The following is a 26,852-nucleotide window of genomic DNA, read 5'->3' on the forward strand; positions in this document are numbered from 1 at the left end:
ATTAATTTTAAAATAGTCAAAAGACCTCAGTAAACATTTTTTTTCAAGTATGACATATAGATGACCAACAAGTATATAAAAATATGTTCCACATCAGGAATCATCATTGATCCCACATCAAAGCCATGAAGAGCTATCACCTCACACCTGTTATGATGGCTTTTATAAACAAGTAAAATGATAACAATTGTTGATGAAGATGTGGAGAAAAAACAACCCTTGTATGCTGCTGCTGAAACTGTAAATTGATATAGCTATTAAAAAAAAACAACTGTGCAGGTTTCTTAAAAAATTTGAAATAGAACTACTACATGATTTAGCAATCCTATTATAAGGTACATGTCCAAAGCAAGTTCTCTTTTGTGGATTATCTTGATTGCTGCTTACTCCGTTGAAATAATATTTTACTACCTTTTTATGAAAAAGGTGTATTTTTCTTCTTACTGGTAACATGTTTTTATGCTTCTTACAGCTGATAATAGCTATTCTAATAGGTGTGAAGTGATATTTCATTAGATACTTGCTCTCTTTTTTTCATTGTAGCATTATTCATAATATCCAAGATTTCACTCAGGAATCAACTTAAGTATCTGTCAATGGATGAGTGGATAAAAAAATATGATACGTATACATAATAGAATACTATTCAGTCCTCCAAAAGATGGAAATATTCTCAATTGTGACAACATGGATGAAGCTGGAGGACAATTATGCTAAGAGAAATAAGCCAAACTCAGGAAGGCAAATAATGTATGATTTAAATTATATGTGAAATCTAAAAAAAAATAAAAGTCGTAAAAGAATAGGAGCTAAGGGAGTGGAGGAAATGAGATTTCGGTCAAAGGCTTCAGACTCTGTTATAAATTCTGAAGATCTAATGTATGCATGGTGACTATAGTTTAAAAATATCTTGTATATATATTGGTTAGTCAGCTTTCCCATTGTGGGACAAAATATTTGACATGTGAAATTTAAAAGAGAGGTTTCTTTTATCTCACTTTCCCAGAGTTCAGTCCATGGTTGGCTGGCTCCAAGGCAGAAACATTATGGTGGAAGGGCATGATAGAACAAATCTGCTCACTTCATGGCACCCGAGAAAGAGAGCATGGAGAAGCAGCACCAGGGAGAAATATATTCTCCAACTGCATGCCCACAGTGACCAGCCTCCAACTGGGCCCCACCTCCTAATAGCACATTCAGATATGAACATCAGTCAATTAATCCAGTGATTCATAAATATAATCTCTCTCTGATCCAGTCACCTCTCCAGGAGTCTCTTAATCAAGTCAAGTTGACAATAACGATTAACTGGTACAATACACTGAAATTGGCTAAGAGGGTAGATCTTAAGTGTCCTTACCACACATGAAAAATAATTTTGTGACATGATAGAAATGTTAATACCCTGAATATAATACATCTATCAAAACCTTATTTTCTACACTTTTAATATATATGGTTGTCAATTATACTTCAGTAAGGCTGAGAAAATGGATGGATGGATGGATGGATGGATGGACAGACAATACTGCGGTCTCCCCAAACTTTCAGAAAAAATATATGTACCTATCCTGGGGTGTAATATTTTGCTTTGGGGATGATGAGTGAAGTTTCAGTCTCCCTTTTAATCAGAGTAATTACCTCCATCATTTAAAAAACAAATAGCTGCAGATCTAATCCTCATGCTATGAGGAAATGTGCTTAGGAAGAGTGAAAGTGAACATTCTCTATAGTATATATGTTCCTTTATCTCAGGAGGCTAGAGCTTTTTATAGAAACACTGAAAAATACAGAGAAGTATTATTTTCCCACGTTTACAATCTACATAAGAGTAAGTCCTATATCATAAAATTTCAAACGTGATTCCTTCCTAGAAAATGCAGTTTTTATTAATTTATGAAAGTTACAAAATAGTTCTAAGTCTCTACTTCCCAACATTGGGATACTTAACAGCAGTTTTTTAGCATTCCTATTGCATTACATGGGGTGAAAAATAAATAACTTGTTAGGACAGCATTCCCCCAATGCTTTCCATTTCTTTCTGGGAAAGGGGAAGACGGGTGTGATTAAGTAGTGAATAAGATAGAGAACATGTAAAATAGCTATTATGAGAAATCGAGTATGGTCCACATGGATTAATAGACAACATTGGATTATACAGTGGAGCAGATGTACAATTTTCTCCCTTGTCATTGATCTATGGCTTGAGAGCTCAAAAAAAATGTACAGTGAGGGTGATTCAGGAAGGGATCTTTCTACCAGGATGCAAGAACAACCATACCTAAGGAGCATTTTGGGCTGGGATGATGAACAACCATACCTAAGGAGAATTTTGGGCTGGGATCATGAAAATATATTTTTTTTCATCCCTGTCCACCTACACGTACTTTTGCAGTGGAGAGTATGTCAAAAGTCTCCAAAGAGTGCCTAGGATAAGTTTTCTGGAAGGCATAGGTATAGCCTCATGTTTTGATGATGAGAGGGTTTATAGAAACATTGATCAAAAATGCAGAGAATGGGGGCTGGGGATTTAGCTCAGTGGTTTCACTGCCTGCTGTGAAAACTCAAGGACCCAAGTTCGATCCCTGGTACCAAAAAAAAAATCCATAGAATGTTTCAATTTTAATAATTTATTGCAGTAAAAAGCACATTGCCATTAATCCCCCTCAAAATAAGCCCTTTCACATTGAACATACGTATCCCACCGTTCTTGCAGTTCTCTGAAGCAGTTCTTTCAGGAGTGTCTTTATGAGATGTAATAAAAAATACAGTGAGTGCTACTGTCATGTGCCATCCAATGGATAGCCAGACTATTAAGTACATTATGGTGTGTCGTCATCCACCTATTTGCCAGATTTGGCGTCATGCAACTTCTGGCTTTTCCTAAAGGTCAAAAAAGTAAACATTTTAAGTTGATTCAGATATCAAAGCACTCACAATGATGCAACTAAAGATACTCACAAAAAAATGAGTTCCAGAACTGCTTCAGAAAGTGGCAAGAATGGTGGCATAAGTATGTTCTAAAGCAAGGGGAGTGTTTTGAGAGAGATTAATGACAATGTGTCATTTACTATAATTTTTTTTATTTAAACACTGTTTTTTAGTCACATCTCATATGTGTACAACAGGTTCAGATTTTATTTAATAACTCCTGAAAAATCTCACTTCCCAGTCACCTGATACCCGGAGTTCCTCAATTGCCTAAATAATCATATTTAAAGAGGAAGATTGGGAGGGGATAGGAGCAAAGTTCTAAGAAATTGAGAAAACATTATAATTGTAATTATATAAAACTAAACAACATGAAGGGTTTAATACTCCCTGTTGGAAAAATCAATCTGCCAAGGACCCTGAGCATTCTTACATATTCTTTCTGCATATGCTAAGAATGCAAAGCCCTGACCATTCTTTACTTGGGTTGTATCTCAAGGTTGTCTTTGCCATGAGCAACCAAGTAATATTTTCTCCCAAGGAACAGACTTGTTTACCACATACTATACAGTCAATAACCTCCCCAAAGTTCAGTATTTCCTGGCTGTGACACAAAACCACTGGGTATGTGGCATCTACCTGGACCCCTCACCTTTAATCCTGTGGTTTTGTAGGCTATAGAATAATAGCACCAACATCATCCTAATACCACTTTGACATCTTCTTTTGTCTTTAATCTAAGTGTATCATATTTTCTGCAGCCATCTATGAAACAGTAACAGGCTGGATCCTTCACAGATCCTGAAATTATTCACCTACCCAAGAGAATCTTGACATTGTTGATGTAATCGCCACCTCCCTGTGCTTGTCCTCCCAAGAAACAAAGCTGGGAGAGGGAATGAGTCAAACAGCAGATAAACTGGTAAGGTGGACATGAGAAGGTAAAGGAAAGAGAGCTGGAGGAGGAAAGCCCTTTCTTCGTAATTCTCACTGTTGACTTACTTTATGTCTATCTCTCAGTAAAATGCAAGCTTCTTGAAGTCAAGGACCTTGTGATTTAGCATTGTATTTTACTGAGTAAAGTAATACCTAGTAAGGTCAAGGCTTAATAATATTTGTTGAATAAATTAATTATTATCTGGGCCCTGAGTCACCAGTTAGGATAGACTGGTAGTGCTCATAATAAGTTGCTCCTCCTCATTAAGAGATATGTTTACTCTTGTGCTGTATTTAAAGATATTATTCTTATTTTTGTGAATCAGAACTAAATCTTTTCTCCTATAAGGTGCTACTTTTTAAAATCCTTTAAAGACAGTTTTTGAAAAAACAAAGTTATTGACTAATCCTCTCAGTCACTAAAGGAAGTCCATCAAGAGAATAGAGAGAAATGAATAACCAGTCTGTGCTAGGTATTTTACTTACGTTGACTTATTTAATTATCATAACTATTTAAGATTAATATACTAACATATTTCACAGATAAAGAAACTGAAACAGAAAACAGAGAGGTTAAATAGCTTGCTTTAAGGTACATAGCTACTAAGGGTTTACAGCTTAGTTTTTCCAGGCTCAAAGCTCCTTTTGACTTTGCTCTAGCATGCTACAGTTTTCACATTTTATACCTTGTGTTACAGTGAATATAGTTTCCAAAATAACATTTTGGATTGTATTGTTCTGGTTCAATGTAAAAAATAAGAACTAGGCATTTTTAAGCAGGAAGTTATTTAATAGAAGATGCCTCCAAAATCTGTGTCAGGATTGGAGAAATGGACTCTGGATGAGCCTCCAAGACAGTGTAGATCTGATCTATCACTGGGGCGGAGACCTCTGAGGTCTACTGGAATAAGTCCATAACCCTGTGGGTTCAAGGGCATAACCCTCTGAGAGAAGGTGGTATCAAAGAGCTACTGCTGTCACAACTGCCACAGTGCTTATTGCCTTCCAGGAAGACGTTTCTATGATCTTAATTATAATAGAAAAATAAACAGTCAAAAGTAGTCAGGATGAGGCTTCTGCTTCTCCTCTTTCTTCTAAATTTCACGTGATATATCAAACTGACAGACCTCTTTCATATCCATATCTCTAGGTACAAAGAAGTCTAGGAAATATTTTAAGCTTCCAGCCTCTGCAATGTGAAAGCCACCATGAAAAGAAGGTAGATACTGAGTAATCCAGCCTACCAGACTAACCTCAGGCAGCATTTGTAGAAAGGCAAGTACTCCCACAGGGAAAATAGGGTAAAGAGTTTAAAATGTCTCTGTCCAGGAAAACCTATAATATATAATATATGCTAACTTATTCAAACTCCAAACTACTGACACTGCAATCTTTCTGGCTATGATTTAAGTATGTGATAATTAAGGCCAATTATATATCTAAAACTGTACATATCAGAGATGAGAAAACTATTTGTGATATAAGAATTTTCTGTGTCCCTTTGTTTGCTGTCATTATTACTGGCATGATTAGGAAATAGGAGGCATACTTCCAGCAGGCTCTAGTGTAGACTTTTCTCTCGATACTTTCTGGCTGTGATTTCTCATATGACACACAATGTTCAAATAGAAAAGGCTTTAACAATTTAGTATTCTAAGCTTCAGAGATATTTAGCACATCCAAACTTTTTACATGGAGACCCTAGAGAGACAAAAAGATTTCCCTGAGGTCACAGGGAGAATGAAGGAGCAAAGCTTTCTCCATCACAAGGAAACCAAGCCTTACATTGTATTTTAAGTACTGAATGATACTGTGTGTGTGTGTGATTCCATTTATATTAAATTCAATAACAGGCAAACTAAGCTGTTTAGAGAAACACATGGGGACTTCAAGGGTGATGAAATGTTCCAGGAAACTCAGTTTTTTTAAAGAATAGTTTTCTTCCCTAGTTTTTGAAGTCTAATGTAATGAATCTGAAGTTTTCTATTTAAAACTTAGCTTTAGTATTTACTATATGACAGAGCAGGCTGAGTGCTTTCTGTGGATTATTTCTTTTAATTCTGATGAGAACACTAAAAAAGCACTATTATCGTCATTTTGTAGATGAGTAAACTGAGCCACAACCTTTGCTTATTTTCCCAAATCCACACTGTTTAATAGCAGAGTTGGTATTTCATCCATCTGGTTTCACCACTCTGCCAGCCACAAGAAACTTACAGGGTTAATAAATTATGGACTCCTCACTTTATTATCATTTTACAATCATAGAAGTTATAATTATAAAAACCATATTAATAATAGAAAAAGCATGATGTGAAATTATACACACATACAAACGCATGATTACATCTATGAAAACATGTATATGTGTAGGTAAAAAAGACAAAACACTGTTAGATTAGGATGGTGAAAGTGTGGTTGCTTTCTTCCTCCTCATCCTTTTCCAAGATTTTTGTGAAGTAGCCATATTGAATTACAATGGAAAAACATGTTCTAAGATAAACTTCCCATTTACCTAAAACGTAAAATTTCGTTTTTGTTCTGTTCTTTCCTACAGCTTTGTTTAATCTTTAGAAATCTCTTCTGCTCAATGAGTGACTTCATTACTAAATTGATGGCACCAGATCATTCTAACTATGCAAATCACAAACCCACAGCCAGCTGAGGAAAAGGCGGATGAAAGATTACATTAAAAATTAAAGCAACGTGTGGAGATGCGAAGATAATGTGCTTACAATTATTTCTACATTTTTAATATTTATGCAATTACAAAGCCCTTCATGACAAATACTAAATCTTGAGTCATATTCCCTTTGCCCTCTGATATTTTTGACCTTGAACTGAGACTGCCAAATAATACATAAAAAATGGCTGTGGAAGAATTTCCTTTGGCCTATAAATGATAAATTTTTTTTTCTTAGAAAGTGATCTCATTTCTTCCTAGCTTTTGTTTATTTTCAATGCCTTGTATCTTTTACTCTGGTATATTGTGATCACCCTTGAAAGGCTGGGCTTTCAGTTTTCCACAGTTTGGCTGTGTTGTTCGCTAGTGCTGCTGCTGTGATGTGTTTTCTGTCAGAGGAAATTTACAGGCACATTAGCCTACTTGACAGGCACAGTGAGCCACAAGGCTCTCCTAAGGAGAGACTTCCACATGCCAGAGCTGCTCTCGGTCTCTCCATCTTGTCCTCCCTCTTCAGCCTTAAAACACCAACCTTATTCAGATGCAGATCCAAGCCACTTTTGCTTATGAGCATTGCCCTGTATGCTGGTTTTAATTCTCTGGTTCCCAGTAACAGCATTAAACCAGTTCTGCAGTAATCGATTCACATTTCTACAATAATTTGACTACAGCAGTTTGTAGATAAAACAAATGTCCTCACAGTTATATAGATACTAAGAATGGGCAGAGCACTTTGTTTTCCCTGTGATGAGTCATAGACACAAAGAGGGGAAAGTAGTATCCAAAAACGATACAAATGACAAGCAATATAATTAACTTTTAGGGAGAGTGGTTACAGAGAAAGATCTAAAACAATTTGCTTTTCTCAGTGTGTCATAGGAAAATAGCAAGAATTGATAAAATTTATTAAAAATTCAAAAACATGAAGTGAGATATAACTGAAAAGGTAAATTATTTTCTTGGCAGATTCCAAATAAACTAGAATATTTCCGCAAGGCCATCGGGGAACCAAAGACCTGTGTATTTTTAGTTTCATATATATTATTTCCTCCCCTTAGGGAGTAAATTCACTAAGACAAAGAAGTTCTGGTACATCCATATCCTGACTTGATGCTAAGGCATCTCTCCTATTTAAAATCTCCCAGTCATTTTAATAAATATTGAGGGGTGATTTTTGTTTTGACCGCATTCCCTTTGTCCTTATGTTTGAACCATCAGCATGTAACTATGTAACCCACAGAAGTTATTTGGAAGAGTTGAAAATCACATATAAGTGTCTTCCTTGACTCTGACAAGAGGCAGAGCTGTTTACCAAGCCAGCTGACAATATTGGCCTGAGCTGCTCTATTTGGTGAATGAATAAATAACCTTGCATCATCCAAAAGTTGGGAATTTGGGGTTTTTTTCCTGGGGTACTGACTCCAGAGAACTGCTGAGGAACATTCTGTTTGTTCCCTTGTCATTTTCCTGTGTCTCTGGGCCATACTCCTGAAAGGTTTCGGAGAAGGCACCAGAGGCTGTGTTCTCACCTATGTCCTTTGTCTTTTCCTGTCCTTCAGAGGTCAGACAAGGCTCTTGTAGTTGTGGCAACTCAGTGGTCTTCAAAGAGACCAACTGCCCTGATGCCTCTGAGGAGCGAGCAGACCACAGATTCTTGTCTGTTCAGTAGTCCTTCCTTAGCCTGGGTTTCTGCAATAATAGTCTGCTTTCTGCCTTTTCTTCTCCCTAAAAACCCTCAGGATACAGATAGGGAACTAGAGATCACTCCAGCTAGTCCAGAAAAATGGCAACAGGTCCCATTAGTCCAGCCTGCCGCTGGGAAACAGTAGAAAACCTGAGGAACAAGAATTATTTACCCTCATATGGAGAAAACCAAAGTGCCAATCACTGAACTCTTATCAACAGTAATACTCAACCTAAAGGTTTATAGAAAAAGCATTGATTTATCTAGAGTAATTTGAGTGAGATTCTTGAACAAGAGGCCAATCTGGGTATCTTTAGGTACCACTTTAAACAAAAATTCACAGGGTCTTAAATAACAGTGGCTAAAGATTTCATTAACAGTGTGTATGCCTATACCAAAATGAGTGGGTGAGGTTTTTCTAATTTTATAACTAAATTATTTTAACAAATAATTATCCATTGTTAACTGTGTGCCAGGCAGGCCTGGTGTAGATGCTGAACATCCATTATAGGGCTCATGTTAAGCCTCCCTAGCAGATGATATCTTAGAATTTCTGGCACCCTTTGCTGGACCCATTCACAATTTTTTTATCCACTCATGTTTTAGACTACACTGAAGTGAGCTCTCCAAAATCAAGGCCTTCTCTTGCCTTCCAGCTCCTTCAGTACAAAGCCAAGACAAACCCAGACTCGTGGACACATATATTTTCACTGGGAAAAGAATCTTCAGGAGTATCATTTTATCATTTCCTCGAAGTCCTAAGGACGTCTTGTTTTTGGCATCAAGAACTCTTTCCTGAAACTCAGTGCCCAGGTAGATAAACTGCCAAAAAGGAATCTAAAACATGGAAGTGTTTGCCAGTTTGGATGTCTATACTCATAGCTATCTAGGGAGCTGCAACAAGATGGATAGAGAGAGAGAATTACTCACCTGGAAGGCTGGCTGTCGAGAGAAAAATCCAAACCCAGGAGTTTTTCTCCTAAGAGCCCCTATGACATTTTATTCTTTAAATAAATCTTTTCTTCCTCTCTTTAGGTGAGAGATTGACATTTTAAGATCAATCATCCTCTGCTTTGCAGGGTTGGTAGACTAAGAACTGGATAAATGGAAATTAGGCAAAATTTCCATTTTTTGAATAAAAGTACTCAAAATAGCTATATTCTAACAGTACAAAAAAGGGAACCTCTTCCCTCAGTGGTCATTCTCCTTGCTATGGTTATCTCAAGACCTTTTGATGTTAAAATTCCACCCTGTTTTCTCTAAAAGAACCATTCTGAACATCCACCTGCTGTTTGAATAGCAACAGAAAGCAAAAGAATCTCACACTATGCTTTTTTCCATCACAGGCAGAGATGTTTTAGCCCTTTAGATGTAGTCACAGGTTACCAGCTTTTCCAGCCCCTTTCTATCAGGAGATAAATTTAATTGTTTTACTATAGTCTACCACTGAATTTTTTTCCTGTTTCTATTACTCAGTAGCTTCTCTTCTTGTACAAAATGACCCCATTAACAATTGTCTAGCCTCTCTAAAAATCAGATTTATTTCATACTTTTAACCAAAGTCATCTTTAAAAAGTACGAAGGCTCTCAGGTCATTTAGTCACTCAGTAGATATTTATTGAGTCTGCCATGTTCCAGGCACTGGGCAGGGTGCTGAGTACCACAGAATTCCGGGATCATGCTGTGTTGTGAGCCCCAGATGAGAGTCAGTAGGGGCCTTTCTAGGATCAGCCTTTTTTCTGACTACTGTGTGGTCTAAGCAAGCTCATCAAACTCTGGGACTCCAGGGTTTTTTTATCTGCAAAAGAAGGCATGGGGAGAGCTGTCCTTCCTCCATTCTCTTAGCATTCTCTGATTGCTGCTGGTTTGCAGAACTCACTGCAAGAGGAACTCAGCGACATCACATAGGTGAGTGCTCTCATAACAGCTCCCAAAGAGTCCTAACTCTAATCCAGTGGGGTAATTTTTGTGCTAAGATTTATATTTTCCAAAGGCTCAAGAAGATATTTTTAAGAGGAATACATAGGTATGTCTTCCACTGTGCTGTATATTTGAGCATATTCTGCCCCCCAAGGTGCTTGTCCTACTTCCCAGATTCTAGGTAGTGTAGGGAGTAATTGCCAAGTGTGGAGAATCAATTTGAATTCCAAGCACCTCAGTCTGATCTCCCCAAGACAATCACAAACTGCAGTTACAGAAACAAGCAATGAGGCCAGGTAAAACTAGATCTACAGAAGTGACAGTTCAGGGCACATTAAAACTCCCTAATTTGATGCCATCTAAGCATTTCCAACAGTTTTCAAAGCACCTGCAACTTACATTATTACTATTTATTTGTGAGTATTAATAAAATGAATGCTTTCTTTTGTACAGTATTGTATTGTTCCTTATTTGCAAGCCACTAAATATTCTTTTAATAACATGAGAGTATTGCTTTTATCTGTCTTCTCACTATACAAAAGATATTTTATAAAATGCTTTTTAAAATTCAACTAAACTTGCAAAATATGCAACAGTTTGATACTGACACCAGGCAGATTATTTGAAATTCAGTATTATTCTTCAATTTCTGACATAAAAAAGAAAACCTTGTATTGCTTTTAGATCTCATCTACCTACATTTCTATTTAGTTCAATTTCTTATATCAAAAGAATATAGTAACTTACCATGTACCATTGATCAGTGAGAGGATGGTTTCTTGTTTCCATTTCGAAAAACAAAACCCACATATATATCATATATTATAAAAATGAACAGGTAGGAAGGTATGAATTATATTGAGTAGTTCTCTCTATTTCCCCAACTTCCTAATAACATTTCATGGCGTTCTCTTCTTCCTGTCCTCCTTTCACTATAAATATCAGAGCTGATGACTGACTTTTACTGCTGCTCTTCATGCAAACTCCTCAGGCTTGCAAATCAGCTACTGATGCTGGGAACCCACTCCCAGTCTCCCACCCTCACTCACACAGTTTCCTGATGAGACTTTGGAGCAACAAAGTATGCAGAAACATTGTGCAGCACATGGATTTGAATAGCAAAACTCCAAAGTTGAATTATAGAGTCCTTGGCTCATCCCAGTTCAACTCCTTGGTGCTTGGCACAAGTCCCTGCCCCCTAAACATGTTGCTTTTCTAGAGGATGGTAAAGGGCAGCTCGGAGAGGTAACACACATGGGAGAGTAGAAATAAAATAGCAAAATAGAATAATGGAAGAAAAATAGAAACAAATACATAGAAATAGAATAGCAAAGCCTTCCTACAAGCAGGAGTTCTGCTTCCTATATCAAAAACTGTTGCTCTTTAAAAATAATATCTCAAGGTACTTTATCTTCATAAAAAGAATTATCTTTCCTAATTATGGTGCAGGTTAACACATTGTTACTCCTATCTATGGATGTTCTCATAGCACTTTACACTCACATTCTGACCAAAACTTATGAAGAAAATTTATTGGGCACATTGGTGTTTATGCATATGTGTGTACAAATACTATGTTGTAAAAACAGGAAAGAATGGAAAAACTAATCGTAGCGATTGACAGTTTTGAGAGTATATTATTTGCTAGGCAGCATATACACAAGATAATATACACGTAAGTCTTCTCATTCAATGTAATTATTTTAGGTGCAAACTAATATCAGCTACACTTTATGGATGAGAAAACTGAGATACAAAGATGTTAAGTGGCTTTGGCCCAAGGTCACTTCCTAGAAGACATCAGAGCAGACATGTTATCCAGGTATTATGCTCCTCTGCCTAAAGCAGAGATGCTCTGCATCACCCCACAAGTGACATGGTCTGTATGTCACTTGCAAACTCTGCTCCAAATGTTAACTAAATTTGGGCACTTCCATGAAGCTTCTAGATTCTGTGGTAATTATGTGCCTAGAATTAATGGCTCCTAGAAACAAATGTTTAAACCTTGCACTCTTGGACTCTCCTGGCCAATATGACAGCAACCAGCCACATGTGAATATTAAAATTAAAATTAAATGATTATGATTTGTCATTTGTATCAGCCTCATTTCAAGTGCTCAGTAGCAGCATGTGACTAATGGCCCCTCTGACGGCCAGCACTTCTACGGGACATTTCCACCATAACAGCATGGCTGCTCTAGGACACAGATAACTTCATAGACATGACAGAGGAAATGATCCTTGAGCCCCTTCCAAAAGGGACTAACATATATTTCTAAGGAAGGACATTTACGGAGTGTCTGCTCCGGGCAAGGCATGATCAACAATCACCACTAAAAGATCGATGGGGCTGATGTGGTCAGCATCTCTGCTGGAGCTCCCAGTCTCTGCCAGAGCCAGAGTCTCCGGAGGGAACACTGCTGTGACAAGGCAGGTGCACAAACAGGGGCTATGAAAGACTGAAAGGACATCTACCCTGACTGCAGGGCAGGAGTTAGACAACGCTCTCTGGAGAGGAAGAAATCTACACTAAGCCCTTGATTGCGAGAAGCTACACTATTAACAACTGTGAGAAGTGTTCCTGACTGAGGGAATAGCTAGGAGGGAGAAACAGCATGCAATTTTTTGAAGAATTTTAAAAGGTCAGTAGAATTACTTTCGCCATCCATTCTGTATTTTAGGATTAGAGGTTGGAATTTTTTTAAACATTTTGTCTAAGTTGCTTAGCCCAGAATGGAAGGCAAGAGGGAAAAGAAAAGCAGCGGCTCTATCACAGCGGGTATTGAGGAGCAAACTGTGGCTAATAATGGCACCATCCATGCATGTCCACAGCTCCAATATGAAGAATGTGCATGGACAATACCCTTGGGTCGATGATAGCAACACAGCTCCCACCTTGTCTGAAGGGTATGTGCCAGATAGCAGGCTGGGTAGTTTACTAGCATTACTCAGTCCTCACCACCAGTTTAGTTATTTCCTTGCATTCACATTTACATCATTGGAAATTGCTAGAACAACCCAGGAGATAGAGTAACCCATTTTCATAGCTTTGACTATGTGCTTGAGTGCCAGGTGATACAAGCTCCCCAGTGCCAGCTGCTCCTGGCTAGTACATGGAGATATGGAAGGTAAACCAGAGAGAGGAACCATGTAAACTTGTGCTGCAGAGAAAGTAGTTTGCACCAGTTAAGTATAACTCCGAAAAGAAACAAATGACTAGGGAAAACATCCTTCCTTTCAGAAGCTGTATGAATAAAGGTCAACCATTTGTCAATATTGATTAATTCCAATAGAAAAATTTTTGTTTTCAGCCCTAGAAATTTCCAGAAAATTATAAAAGTAGGTATTCTTGTGCTTGTTGTCTTACCTGGCAATAATCAAATGGACTGAAAATATTATGACCTACAGCAAGGTAGTTCAAGCCAACTTTCTTTATAAACTTCCCTCTAAGATTGCCTCAATCTGTTGAAAACTGCTTTATGCCCCAATCCAGGTAAAATCTCAGTGGTTCATCTTCAGATAAAATGCTTCAGTCACATCAAGCAGTAATTAAATATTCAGGGCATGAAATAAGCAGCAAGTTTGGCTTCAGAGCCATCTCACAATCTGTAAGTGAGCCAAGACAGACCATATGCCTTTAAATCTAGATGACTGTGTATGTATTCAAGAGAAACCTGACTGCCACTTCTCACAGCAAGAGTCTTCAAACAAGGAAAAAAGGCAGATTTTTGTAGCTTGTCAGATAAATGTAGGTTAATATATATGTCCATGGAGACTTGGTAAACTACCCTTAACTTGCCCTTTTAGGTTCTCAATTCAGTTCAGCGAGAGAAAACATTCAAACTGATGGCTCAAAACAACATTATTTCTCTGTAGCTCACTGTGACTGATTACGTAGTCTTTGTCTAGGAAAGATTGCTGTCCTCTTCTTTTGGCTTCTTGAATAAACTCCTCTCCTACTCCACATTGGACCTGCCGATTTTTGGACCATACATCCGCACTCCTGAGGAGGCTGGCTGAGCCCTGGCAGAGTTCAGTCATGGAAATGTAACATAGCAAGGTCAGGCTGACTCTTCCTTGGGATTGCTATATAGACACAACAAGGAGAATTCAACTATCCCTATCTTAGAGCTAGGGAGAACAAGAATGGGGCTGCTGCTGGTGGTCTTGCCACCAGATAGAGAGACTAAGTGTGAAAACAAAGACAAACAGGGAAAAGTAGAACTGAGAAAAAAACCATAGTCCTGGGTGCACGTTTGGGGTGCCTGAATTCTGTCATGTCTGAAATAACCTCATCAGCCTCATATGAGTTAAACAGTATCTGGAACACAGGAGGTGCTCAACAAGAGTAACAGTAAGTGTTACTGTCCGTCTCTTTTCCTCCTTCTTTGACCTTGGCAGCTACCAAATAAGGATTAAAGCCATCCTTGGCAGCCAATACTTGTTTCTGTCTTTCAGAGAAAATTCAACAAGATAGAATGGAAAAGTGAGTGTCTTAGTTACTTTTCCATTACTGAGACACAATACCTAACAACTCAAAGGAGGGAAGGTTTATTTTAGCTCACAGTTTGTAGAGGTTTCATTCCACAGTGGGCTGACTCCAAGGCAGGGCAGCATGGCAAAGGGGCATGGCAGAGGAGAAACAGTTCAAGGTATGGCAGGCAGGAAGCAGAGAGGGATGAAGGGAGGAGGAGGGAGATAGACCCTTTTAGGCTCCGCCATCAGTGACCCAACTCTTCCAACTAGACTTCACTTTCCAAATCACATTTACTATGAACTCATCAATGGACTAATCCACTGCTGAGTATCCCATGCTTATGATCCAATCACCTCCCAAAATCTCCACCCATGAGTGCATGAAGCTTTGGGAGGGATATCTAGATATAAAGTATAACAGTGAGGAACACAAAGTCCTATACCAAAGCAGAGTCAGAATCTCCTACATCTTACAATTACCCCTTTAGAGACAGCCATTCTTTGCTCACTGCACCCTTTCATCTCATACATCTCATCTGACCATGATCAATCTAGTACAACAAAAGAGTGACACTATTTCCTAGGGAAAGAATTTGTTAAATCCTAAAGAGAACCTATTGCAGAAATCAGGTTACATAAGCACCTCGACAGACGTGCAATTTTCTAAGGGCCAATGGTATAAAGGCACCAATCTGTGCCTCTCTGGCTATATTCCAGTAGCACCATCATAGAGAGCAGGCAACCCAGAGTTTTAAAAATATAAAATTTATCAACTTGGCACAGGGTTTAACCTTACAAAAACAAGACAGCATGGTGGTAATTAGTGCTAAATATTAATGGTGATTTAAAATTTAATTACTATAAGGCAAATAAAACCACTACTACTAAATCACATTTGCAAAGCATGCCTCTTCTCACCCCTATACAGTTGTACAGATAAACTATTTGCTTGCACGATAATTCTCATGGTTGAGGATCAAATTGAGTTGTTTATGTGATACAATCTGTGTAGCACAAAAACCTTAAAGATAATTTCTGAGGCCTTATGTTTGTGATATTTTCAGACTCAATAAGCAGTGTCATAAAATCATAAAATTTAGAGCTGCAGTGTATCTTACTAGGGAAGGAAACCAAGGCTGAGAGAGGATTAATGAGTTGGTAAATGTCAGGGCAGGACCTCAAATCATGTCTTCTTGATTTCGTTTGGACATCCCATAAGCAATAGCACAGAACATTAGAGTTCTAGAGCAGAAGATTCTCTAAATCTGCTAGTCTAACTGCTCCTTTACAGCTGAGGAAGTGGAGCTCAGGAGATGAGGATCTTGCTGAAGGTCAAAAAGAAATTGGGCTCCAATATTTCAATCCCCGGGCCAGTGCTCACTCTTTATTGTCCTGGACAAGAATACTTTATTAAATTTAGTTGCAACCACAAGGCATCCCACCACTTAATTTTAGTCAAAGGGTGAACAGGCTAACACCTAGTTATTATCAGGAAAACCTTGGTAATGTTCATAGTTTGTTATAAAATGTGTGAGAGTAATGGAGTCTCTTAGTCAAGGAAGTGGTTGGTCAAACATAAGTAAATAGCTGGGCTGAAAGATTATAATCTGCCATGTATATTGTGGTATTTTTATTTTTTTCTCACAGTCACTGAGATCTAGAAGCTGTAGCTATTCCTAATGCTGAAACTTCATTGGCTATAATGAGAAGGTACTTAGATACCTAAAGCATCAAGTTCTTTTCCAGGTCTTGGTTCCTAATTTATACTGATATGGTACCAGGATTAAATACAGAGTATCTGTGTTGCTGTTATAGTTTAAAACTCATTGCTATGTTGCTATAGGACATGTGTTATATAAGGTAGAGTCTGGAAGCGAATCTAAGTCTCCACAGCCCCAGTGTCGCTCCTGTCCTCTCCTCTCCCCTCCCATCCCCTTGCTTCACCCCTCCTCTCTCTCTCTCTCTCTCTCTCTCTCTCTCTCTCTCTCTCTCCCTCTCTGAAAATTAGAGCAGCTAAGTCATTCTAAGGAAGAGGGGGAAGGTGAGAAGCAAGCCTCTGAGTTGCCTGTCCGCCTACAGAAGAACATTAACATTGTTAATCAGCATTACAAACTTTGCTTCTCTTCCCAGGGAAATGGTTGATAGAGGTACAAAATATTTCAATCCTTTCCAAGCAATGTTGTTTTTGATGGTATCCAAGAAGAATGTATTTTTTTTCACTTACACTTCACTTTTTGCAATCTTATAGTTTTGAGTTACTAACAAGAACCAAACTAATGTCAAATTAAATTAAAGAGGAATTAGCAACTCCTCTATGCCCAACATTGTGGTAAACCCTATCAGGTGTTCCAAAAGTAATATGGTTCTTGCCCTTAAAGAGTTCACCATCTTCCTAGAAAAACAACATTTAATAACAAAACCAATAAAATGTTGCTGCCCCCTGGGTAAGGGGCACTGTGGTAGGGCTGATCCTTGCCCTGTGGACATAAGTCAAGGAAACTGTCAGAAGGCCAGGAATGAAAAAAGGAAGAAAGGGAAAGAGACATAGCTCTAATAGCAGGAGTCAGCCAGAGGATGAACACTAGGGCGGCCTCACATGAGCAGCACTCCATATTCAACCTGTAATTCCAACCAACCTTTTTCTTGCTTCCTCTGACTAAGCCCCTTGAGGCCGCTGCATAAAGGATTCCTCTCCTCGCCTGCTACCCCTTGATCCACATTTGGTCTGTTATATGGCTCAGAAAGCGTGTTCCCAAAGTCTCAACAAAGGGGTGTGAGAGTTTCTTCTCTCTTTCCCTCAGCACCAGCAGCCTCAGACTCACAGACCAAAGTGAATTTCCATAGACATGTCCTCTCTGATCCCGAGGGACTGGCCACAGAGCAGATTTAAAGTCTTCACTCTCATATTCCTGGGAATGAGATGGAATTTTTTTGTGTTGTTATTGTTTTTCTAATATGTTTTCTTTCCCTAGCCTGTATGTTCATCTTTGGAGCAAATAATTCCTCTGATGAGTCCACTCTGTTAGTTCTTCAGTTATATTCTGATTTGTCTGAATCTTGGATATCCAAAGCAGACACCGCAGACACCACCCTGAAACAAAGAATAATAGTCAAGCAGCCCATTAATCCCTGTGGGAGCAAAGCAGGCACGCCTGCTAGCTCTCAATTCTAAACTGCTTATTTCAGGATTTGCTACAGTTACTACCAAAGACTTTGGAAACAGACCCAAGGTACTGTGTGTTCCCAAATAAGTCATTTAACTTCTCAGGGCTTATTCTTCCTCATCTCTAAGACAGAGACAATAAGATCCTTCCTCCTAATGATGTCAGGAGGATTAAATGAAGTAATGTAAGAAAGGAGCTAAATATTGTATTTGGCACAGGGGTGGATGTGAAGTATTGGCTTTTATCTTTATTGTTATCCTTAACATTAACCTGGAAGTTCATTTTAGTTAAATTTTCAATTCTAGGGCTGGGAGTGAGTCAGAGGAAAACCACAGTCTACAGTTTATACACCTTTTGCCCCTAGTAAGAGAATGCTGAACTCAGTTGTCAGGAAACATAGATGGGTAACAGGTGAGCTCTATAGAACTTTTTATCTTTTATCAGCAGCACAATAATACCAGATGACAAAAATTACAGCAAAGTACCTGCAGTTGGGGAAGCCCAACAAATCCAATATTATTTTTATGCCATTTTTTGATATTTTCCATATTCAACCATAACTTCACAGTTGTACCTATAGCAGTTTGGATCCTTTTGAAAAGCAGATGCTTCCCTGATGAGCAATTATTGACTGCCTACTAAGTATCAGGCACTATCCTAAGGAAATGGAAACACAAAGAAGAAAGCATCTTGAAAAATGTAATTAATCTAAATAAAATACTGGGTTTTGTTTTGTTCATTTTATTCAGTGTAATAAGTATTTTTAAGTAAGCTATGGAATTGGAGGAATATACAGAAGAAAAATTCATATTTCAGGGATGGTAATAAAATACAAGAATGATTGAAAAATGCTTGACCAATTCATATATAGTAGCTGGACCCATTCTAAGCATTCTAAGAATATCATTATAGTCTTAGGAATCATTGGTATTATAGAAAAGGTAAAGACAAGAATAATATTTTAAGAGAATGAAGGTTGTTCATGTAGTAAACCCAGATCCAGTGCATCATGGGTTATTCGCAGTAGAGATGTCTTAGAAATAAATAGACACAAAGAGGCAATAAAATATGAAAAAAAGACTATTTATAATACTGAGGCCATTAAGGAAATGAAAGAAATATTTTAAAACTTGGAAATTTAAGGATAAAATCATTTGTACTTACTATTAAAACAATCTTCGTAGTACACAAAATGGGACGTATCAATCAAAAAATCTATTCATTGATAGTAGAAATATGGTTACAATTTTTTTAATTATTGAGCATGCAACAACAAATTCTGCAAAAATAAATGAGGTAAGTGGGAAGCATTCTTGCACATTTGGTAGGAAGAATTTTTGAACCCTCTTTTTCACTTTTAGTTATTTTGCTGCTATTATTGCATTTCCTATGAGAATCACAGAAACAATCAGCCAATGTACACAGGCTGAGCTGAAAGCTTACTGATTCATGGTCTTTCTGATAAGCATTAACTGTCATCAAAAAGAAATTGTTCAATTGATCACTAAAATGATCAATTTTCCTAAATCTTAGCAAAGTTCTATCCAGGAATGAGAGAGTAAGCATAATTTACTTTGTAGTTAACTGGTTTCCATAAGACTGCTAGAGAAGCAGAATATGAATCAATATTGAGACAGGAGCCAGCATGAGTTGGGTATTGATGAATCTCAAATCTTTCCTCTGGTCAGTTGATGTCCATCATTCAATAAAAAGATGGACAATTTAATGGATATCAATCATTTTTATTAAAAATAATCTTTCAAAAGAACTCAAAATATTTTAGATGTTCATAAATTGAACACTAAAAATTATAACTTCAATGCAAGGGAATACAGATTAGCTGTTAAAATAACATATTTGAATATTTTATGGGAATCACATGAATAATTGGCACATATACGTGTGTGTTTATATAACTCACAGATGTGAAAAGAGACTCAGGCTAGGTGTTAAGTAAAAAAATGTAGTTATGTAATGGGCTCACATGCAGAGTTTGATACTCTTTCTTAAATAGAAAATGTGTATATAATTATTTTTGGAAGAGACAGTGAGCAGAAATCACCTCTAGGAGACTATGGTGAGAGGTATATTTGTGCTATTCAGTTTATACACTTTCATATTTTTTTAGTTTTTTTAGCCATGAGCATGACTTACCATAATATAAGATAGTTTAAAACTGAAACACTATATAATAAAAATAACTTTTAAGTACAGTTAATGGCAAGTCAAACATATCAGAGAAAAAATGCAAAGCTAAATAAAAGAAAAATATTTAGTCCAAAACAAGAGATAAATAATTTTCAATCAAAATAAATTATCTCATGACTGTAAAATAAAATGACCAGAAAATAAATGCTACATAATACATTAAACCACATTAGTTGCCATGTGTTAACAGTATTCAACTACAAACAAAACTGTGAAGATAATGGTTCCTTTTTCACTTGATTTGCTTTCATTATCAAGCATCGAATATATAAATGAAACTTTTCTCAAAGAACTTTATGAGTGTTCCTATGAATATGCATCTAAAAGACAGAAGGCCTCTTTCCCTTCTTCCTAACCACACTCACGCACACACAGCTCTGCCATGCACTGTCAACATATGTTCACTCCTGAAGAGAAATTTAATTTCATGACCCACCTAAAATATCAACATCTAAATGCAGACTTTTTTCCATTGGAGTAGCTACTGCAACCATAGCCTTACAAGGTAAAGAAAAAATTCAAAGAAATATAGGCACTTTTGAGATACATCAAAAGGTATTTAACATGTGACACACATGCATTTGGGTAAAGGGAGCTCTTTTATTGCTTTATCCACCTGAGACCAAATTGTGCTGTTGTCATCAGATGTGTCCACTGTCTCACGCCTTTCTGCATCATGTTAATATCACAGGGGCTGCTTGTAATGATAAACTTTATAATGGAAATGGGGAATCCATTCTGGGCAATGAATATACAGGATGGATATACAGGATAGACTAGACATAAATATTATATGGCATGGTTCTTACCATAACCTCTAAATCAATTACAAGGGATTGGTGAAACCTTGAGCTGGTCCCATCTGGATCCTCTTTCATGCCCTTTTCTGTTCCATGTCCCACACTAGCACAGGAAAGGACTCTTCTTTATATGAACCACTTTGTGTTTTTGTTGGTAACTATCATTATTGTTATTATTAATATTAATTATCTTTTTTTGTAGTACTGGCGATTGAACTTAGGACTTCACACATGCTAGGCAAGTACTCATCCACTGAGCTACATTCCCCAGCCCTTTTTATAAAATTTTATTTTGAGACAGGGGCTCCTTAAGTTGCCTGAGATGTCCTGGTACTAGTGATCCTCTCCCTCAGCCTCCTGAGTAACTGGGATTACAAGCAGATGCCGCTATGCTCAGTCAGGAATGTTCTTATTACCAGTTATAGGTAAACTAGGCCAAGCCATGGTCGGGGATTTAGCTCAGTGGTTCCATTACCTGCCTCGCAAGTGAAAGGACCCGAGTTTGATCCCCGGTACCAAAAAAAAAAAAAAAACTAGGCCAAGCCAAAGCACTATACCAACAAAACTGCATGTATTTTCTAAATTATCATAACTTTACAAGGAAATATAGGCTCAGATGATTCATACAATAATAATTATCAAGGTTAGGATGAGAACCCTGGGTACCAATTAGGGCTATAGGTTGCAACCAATGGGTTCCAATTCTAATTAATATAAGCAGAACAGTTAATATATTGAAGGGATATCAGAAAGTGCTGTGTGGATTCTTCCAGAAATTATATGTAAATTAGTCTGTGTGTGTATATCTTTTTAAAAAGGTATCTAAATATGTCAGAGAAGTGGGTTCAATCCTGAGCAGAGGAACAGACAGAGGCTAAGAGGTCAAAAATCTGTCCAAGTCATGCTACTTGTTCAAATCAAAAAATGGAAATAGTGAATATCCATCAAGAAGAATAGCTGAGCCAGGTATGGTGGTACACACCTGTAAACTCAGCACTCTGGGAAACTGAGGCAGGAGAATCAGAAGTTAAAGCCCAGTCTGAGCAACTTAGAGACTTAGCAAATCCTGTCTCAAAATAAAAAAATAAAAAAATGTCTGGAGGTGTAGCTCAGTATGAAGGCCCAGAGTTCAATCTTCAGTACTGAAAGGGAAAAAAAAGATAAACAGAGGTCATCTTGTGCCCAGAGGAGATTTTCATAGGAGTTGCTGAATATGAAAATTAAGATGCAAAAAAAAATCTATAATATGATCCTATTTTTATAAAGCATGACAGTGCCTATATATTAACATGTATGTCTATGACTATGTATGTGTTTGCATGTCATATGATATGGAGAAACACTGAAGATATCCATAGGTTGTCACTAGAGGTAATTGGCAGGGTGAGGGTGAGGAACAGGATGAAGGCTAATGGGATCAAGCTAAAGAGAAAAAGAATGGAGAAAGGCTATGTACTGTGTACATATTATTTACAGTAATTTCTGCATTTAGGTAAAGCTATACTTGCGTGTGGTATGTGAAATAAACCATACCATTGTAAATGCTAGAGGAAAGATCTGTTAGGACACTGCCTTCATCAACAGAAGCCTTCCATATCTGTAGCTTCTCTGTCCCCTTTGCCCTGTAAAGTAAATATCTTAAGGCAGAGGATTGCCCAGGAGATCTGGGTGAGTGTCATAGCTCCAGCTGCCATAAGAAAACACTACAGTGGGTGGCTTAACGAGCAGACATCTACTTTTTTGAAGCTGTGGAGACTAGAAATCCACTATCAAGGTTTGGCCAGTCAGGTTCTGGTGAGAGTTCTCTTCCTACCTGCAGATGGCTACCATCTACTGTTTGCTCATATGACCTCTGTGTGCTCTTGAGGAGAGAGACAGACCCCTCTCTTTCTTCCTGTTCTTTCAAGGCTGCAAGTCTCACAGAGATAAAGCCCCACTTTTAGAGCCTTGCTTAACTTTACCTTGTAAAGGCTCCAATTCCTAATACAGTCACATGGGGGTTAGAGCTTCAACATATGAATTTTGAGGGGACACAATTGAGTCCATAGTCTTAAACCAACCTTTTATTTTCTACCTTCATTATGAGAGTCTGAGTTGTTATTTTCGCTCACACACACCCAAGGGTAGATTATTTAAACAGCTAAAACTGTTGTGAAGATGGCCAAAGACTCCTAACAAATGTGCAGGTGACTGGTTCTAAAACCTAGGCTCACTTTTCACTATTCAATTTTATTTTCTGTGATTTAGTCTCTATTTCAATAATATATGTTCAAGGTTTAAATATAAGACCTTTAGCCAGTAGTAGCTGCCACTGTTTCTACTTTACTATTGTGCAATCCAAACATAATCTGCAGAATAATTGCTTTTAGGTGGACTTTGGCAGGGTAGGTACTGAAGGATATTTCCTACATTTCTTATCTTTTTCTCTCTGCTGTGCTATGATAGTGAGAGGGATTATACAAACCAGCCTGGCTTTTGGAGAGAAAATATTAATTTACACCTGAAAAAGACTGACTATAATGCTAACCTCTTATGTCACTATCAAATATCCCTTGGCTACATTTACCTTCAGTTTTACTATTTATTTATCTTATATCCATCTTAATGGATTGTGCTACGATGTTTAGAAATTGTTCCTTTTTAGGGTCCCTGGCCAAAACTGCAAGATGACTTTTCATTGTCTAGTCCTAACTAATGGGGTCATTAAAAATGCCTAAAAATTAGGGGTGGGGATTTAGCTCAGTGGTTTCGCCGTCTGCTGTGCAAGCACAAGGACCCGAGTTCGATCCCTGGTACCAATAAATAAATAAATAAATAAATAAATAAATCATACATAAAAATAATTGAATCTTAGAAATTGGTAGCAAATATGCAACAAATATTATATAATGTACACTAAAATTTAAAACCATGTCTAACAAAAATGTCTCTTAGAAAAAAAAAAGCCAGAAAAGTGCAAAAGTATAAATTCTGTGGTCTCATTTGTGAAAGAAATAAGGGAAATAGGCACACACCCACACCCACCTACCCACACCCCACAGGAAGGTGTTACAGACTGTATTGCAGTCCCCACAAAATTCATTATTGAAACTCCCACTTTCAGCACCTCAGAATGTGACCATACTTGGAGATGGGACCTTAACATATGTAACTAAATGGAAATGAGACTTGGGGGGGGTAGGCCTAGATCCAATCTGACTGGACTGCTGGCCTATGAAGAGAGATTAGGCCTCACAGAAAAATATCCAGGAAGTGTGTGCACAGAGGAATGATCACATGAAGAGGCAATAAAGGGTTGGCTGTGTGCAAATCAAGAGACCCCAGAGAAACACGACACCGCCACACCTTGATCTTGAACTTCCAGCCTTCAGAACTACGAGACAAAAATTTTCTATCATTTTAATCCATATACTCTGTGGTATTTTGTTATGACCACCCTGGCAGACTAAAATAGGAGAATAACCTAGAAATGATGAAGTTGGTTGTCTGCACTGGAATTGGGAAAAAGGACAAGAGGGATATTGATGGGAGTTTCACATCTCTGTTTAGACCTTTATATGACTTTGGGAAGCATGTTAATGTTCTAAAAGTGAAACATAGAGTTAAATCAACCATGATTGGGCAAGTGGGGAAAAAACTAAAACAGAAAACAAACTGCAACAAACAAATGCAATTGTATTTCAAATCATGCTATAGATGCTCTGAAAAAGGGTGAAGAACTAATCCAAGTAATCTATAAACACCGTATGTACACTATGTGTCTGTGTGCTTCCAGTCTTGGCTGAGGGGTGTAATGGGGTGAGTGCTGAAAACAAATCCTAAACACTGTTTAGGGGGCTTATTTGTTTATATTCTAGTGAAATGAGCAAAGCAATTTTAGATGCATTATGGAATTAAGCAAATGAATAAATGTCTTGATGTGGTTGAAAGCCAAGTTCCTTGCTATAGAAAGGATATACAAATATAGAACTGGGAAAGACAAAAAAGAACCCCACAGGGATAATTTAGAAGTGAGGCATCAGTGTGAATTCATTTCTAAAATATGTGTATGTGTGTATAGATATATGTAAATGCTCATGTATATGCATATATATACACATACATATAGATGTGCATAACTATGTATACATACATGCACAGATTTCTTGGCTCTGGTCACTGCAAGCACCTAAAATAAAGATACTATAGTAGCAATGAGTGCATTTAGCTCACATATTTCAGTATCTAATATTTCTCATTATAAGGAACAAAGGATTCTCAGAGAAATGACTGATTACAAGACTGGAGCAAAATAAGTACAAGATGAGCCTTCAATATTTTGATGTGCCAGAAATAAAATGCTTTTAAAAAAGAAAAAAATGGAGACCAGCTTGAAGGAGCTGACACTGGCCAAATCTAGAACAATTTTGGTACCAAAGTAACTGAGTACAGCCATGAATTTTGAAGCAAATTAAAATATATACAAGTCTATGTATTCACACTAAAATCAGTGGGGGAAAGGGAAGGATCTTGCTTATAGTGGAATGCTATGTCACGATAGAGGGAGGGCTGCAGTGGGTAATTTCCAAAGATTAGTTCAGACAAGAGCCAAAAATGGATGCTAAATATAGGTGAAATTTTGATAGGAAGCAGAATTCTCTTCAAACAATCCCCAAGTTACTTATAGGTGCAAGGGAAAAAATAACACCCCTATGTGTCAAACACACTGTCACTGTGTTCAAATTAACATCAACAATGAAGGTTAAATAGATATCTTTGCTTTCAGGTGTGGTACATTGAAAAAAATACAAAAATTTGCACAGTGGTATGCAACTTTGAATCAAGAGGAAATATCAACCAACTCCTAATGAGGAATATTATATATTTTTGTATACTTCAAAAATATCACTATCATGAAATACAAAGAAAACCTGTGGAAATATTCCAATTAAAAGTTGATAACTAAATACAATAGACTGAACCCCATGCTGGGAAAAAAGACTATGAAGTTGTTACTGCATTATTGGATAAAACTGATATAAGAATGACACATTTTTATGGCTTGAATATGAAATGATCCCCAAATCTCATGTGCTAAACACTTGGTGGCCCAGCTGATGTGCTTTTGGGGAAGTAGTTGAATCACAAGGGCTCTAACTTCATCAGATAGATTAATCTATTGATGAAATCATAATTCAATGTCATTATTGGGAAATGGTGGACATAAGAGGCAGCACCCAGGTGAAGAGGGTGGATCGTGGGGGCCCTTGGAGACAGTATCCACTCCCAGCCCCTTCTTCTCTGCCTCTTTCTTTCTTGTTTCCTGGTGGCCACGAGGTAAGCAGCTTTCCTCTGCCACGCCCTTCTGCCTTGCAACAGGCTCACAGTAATGGAGCCAGCCAGACACAGACTAAAACCTCTGAAGTCATGAACAAAAATAAACCTTTCCTTTCCTCCTCTAAGTTGTCCTTCACAGATATTTTGTCAAGAAACTAAGAGCTAACACACAGACTTATATACTATATGAAAAAGTTATCTAATATAAAATACACTTTAAAGTATTTAGGAATAAACATGACATACATTTTAAATTGTTCAGAAAGATATATAAACACATACACACTGTATGAAATAGTTGATAGATGAATAGTTAAAGAGCATGCACAAATAATAGAAAAAATGGAGTAAAATGTTAACTACATGAATGTGGGTAAAATGAATATTGCTATTCTCTGTAATATTCATACTTGCATCTTTGTATAAATTTGAAATTCTTTACAAATAAAAAGCTCTTTTAAGGGACTTATGAATATTCCTTGTATGTCTGGAAAGATGCTGTAACAAAAAGACTCTTAAAAATATTCTTCAGTAGGAACTTGTTCTCTTCACATGAACTCCTTTTCTTTCCTCTACAGGATCCTGATCTCTGGGAAGTTGGCAGTAATTAAGAAAGCAGCTCAAAATCTGGTTGTGAGGTCTATTTTGATCAAGGTAGAGATTTTATTTTTTTTGGTATCAGGAATCGAACTCGGGTCCTTGCGCTTGCACAGCAGGTGGCAAAACCATTGAGC

General features: G+C 37.4%; 1 long non-coding RNA gene across 1 annotated transcript; it reads left to right on the forward strand.

Moving 5' to 3' along the window:
* Positions 1 to 369: 369 nt before the first annotated feature.
* Positions 370 to 26,453, forward strand: LOC147826554 (uncharacterized). The gene is made up of 3 exons (XR_015438925.1): positions 370 to 3,853; positions 5,018 to 5,142; positions 6,425 to 26,453. It is a non-coding gene; the product is annotated as an uncharacterized LOC147826554 (long non-coding RNA).
* Positions 26,454 to 26,852: the final 399 nt, after the last annotated feature.

The sequence above is a fragment of the Heterocephalus glaber genome, unplaced genomic scaffold (assembly GCF_053883595.1).
Source record: "Heterocephalus glaber isolate CG9 unplaced genomic scaffold, H.glaber_assembly_v1.0 deba00001465, whole genome shotgun sequence".
Taxonomy (NCBI): Eukaryota; Metazoa; Chordata; class Mammalia; order Rodentia; family Bathyergidae; genus Heterocephalus; species Heterocephalus glaber.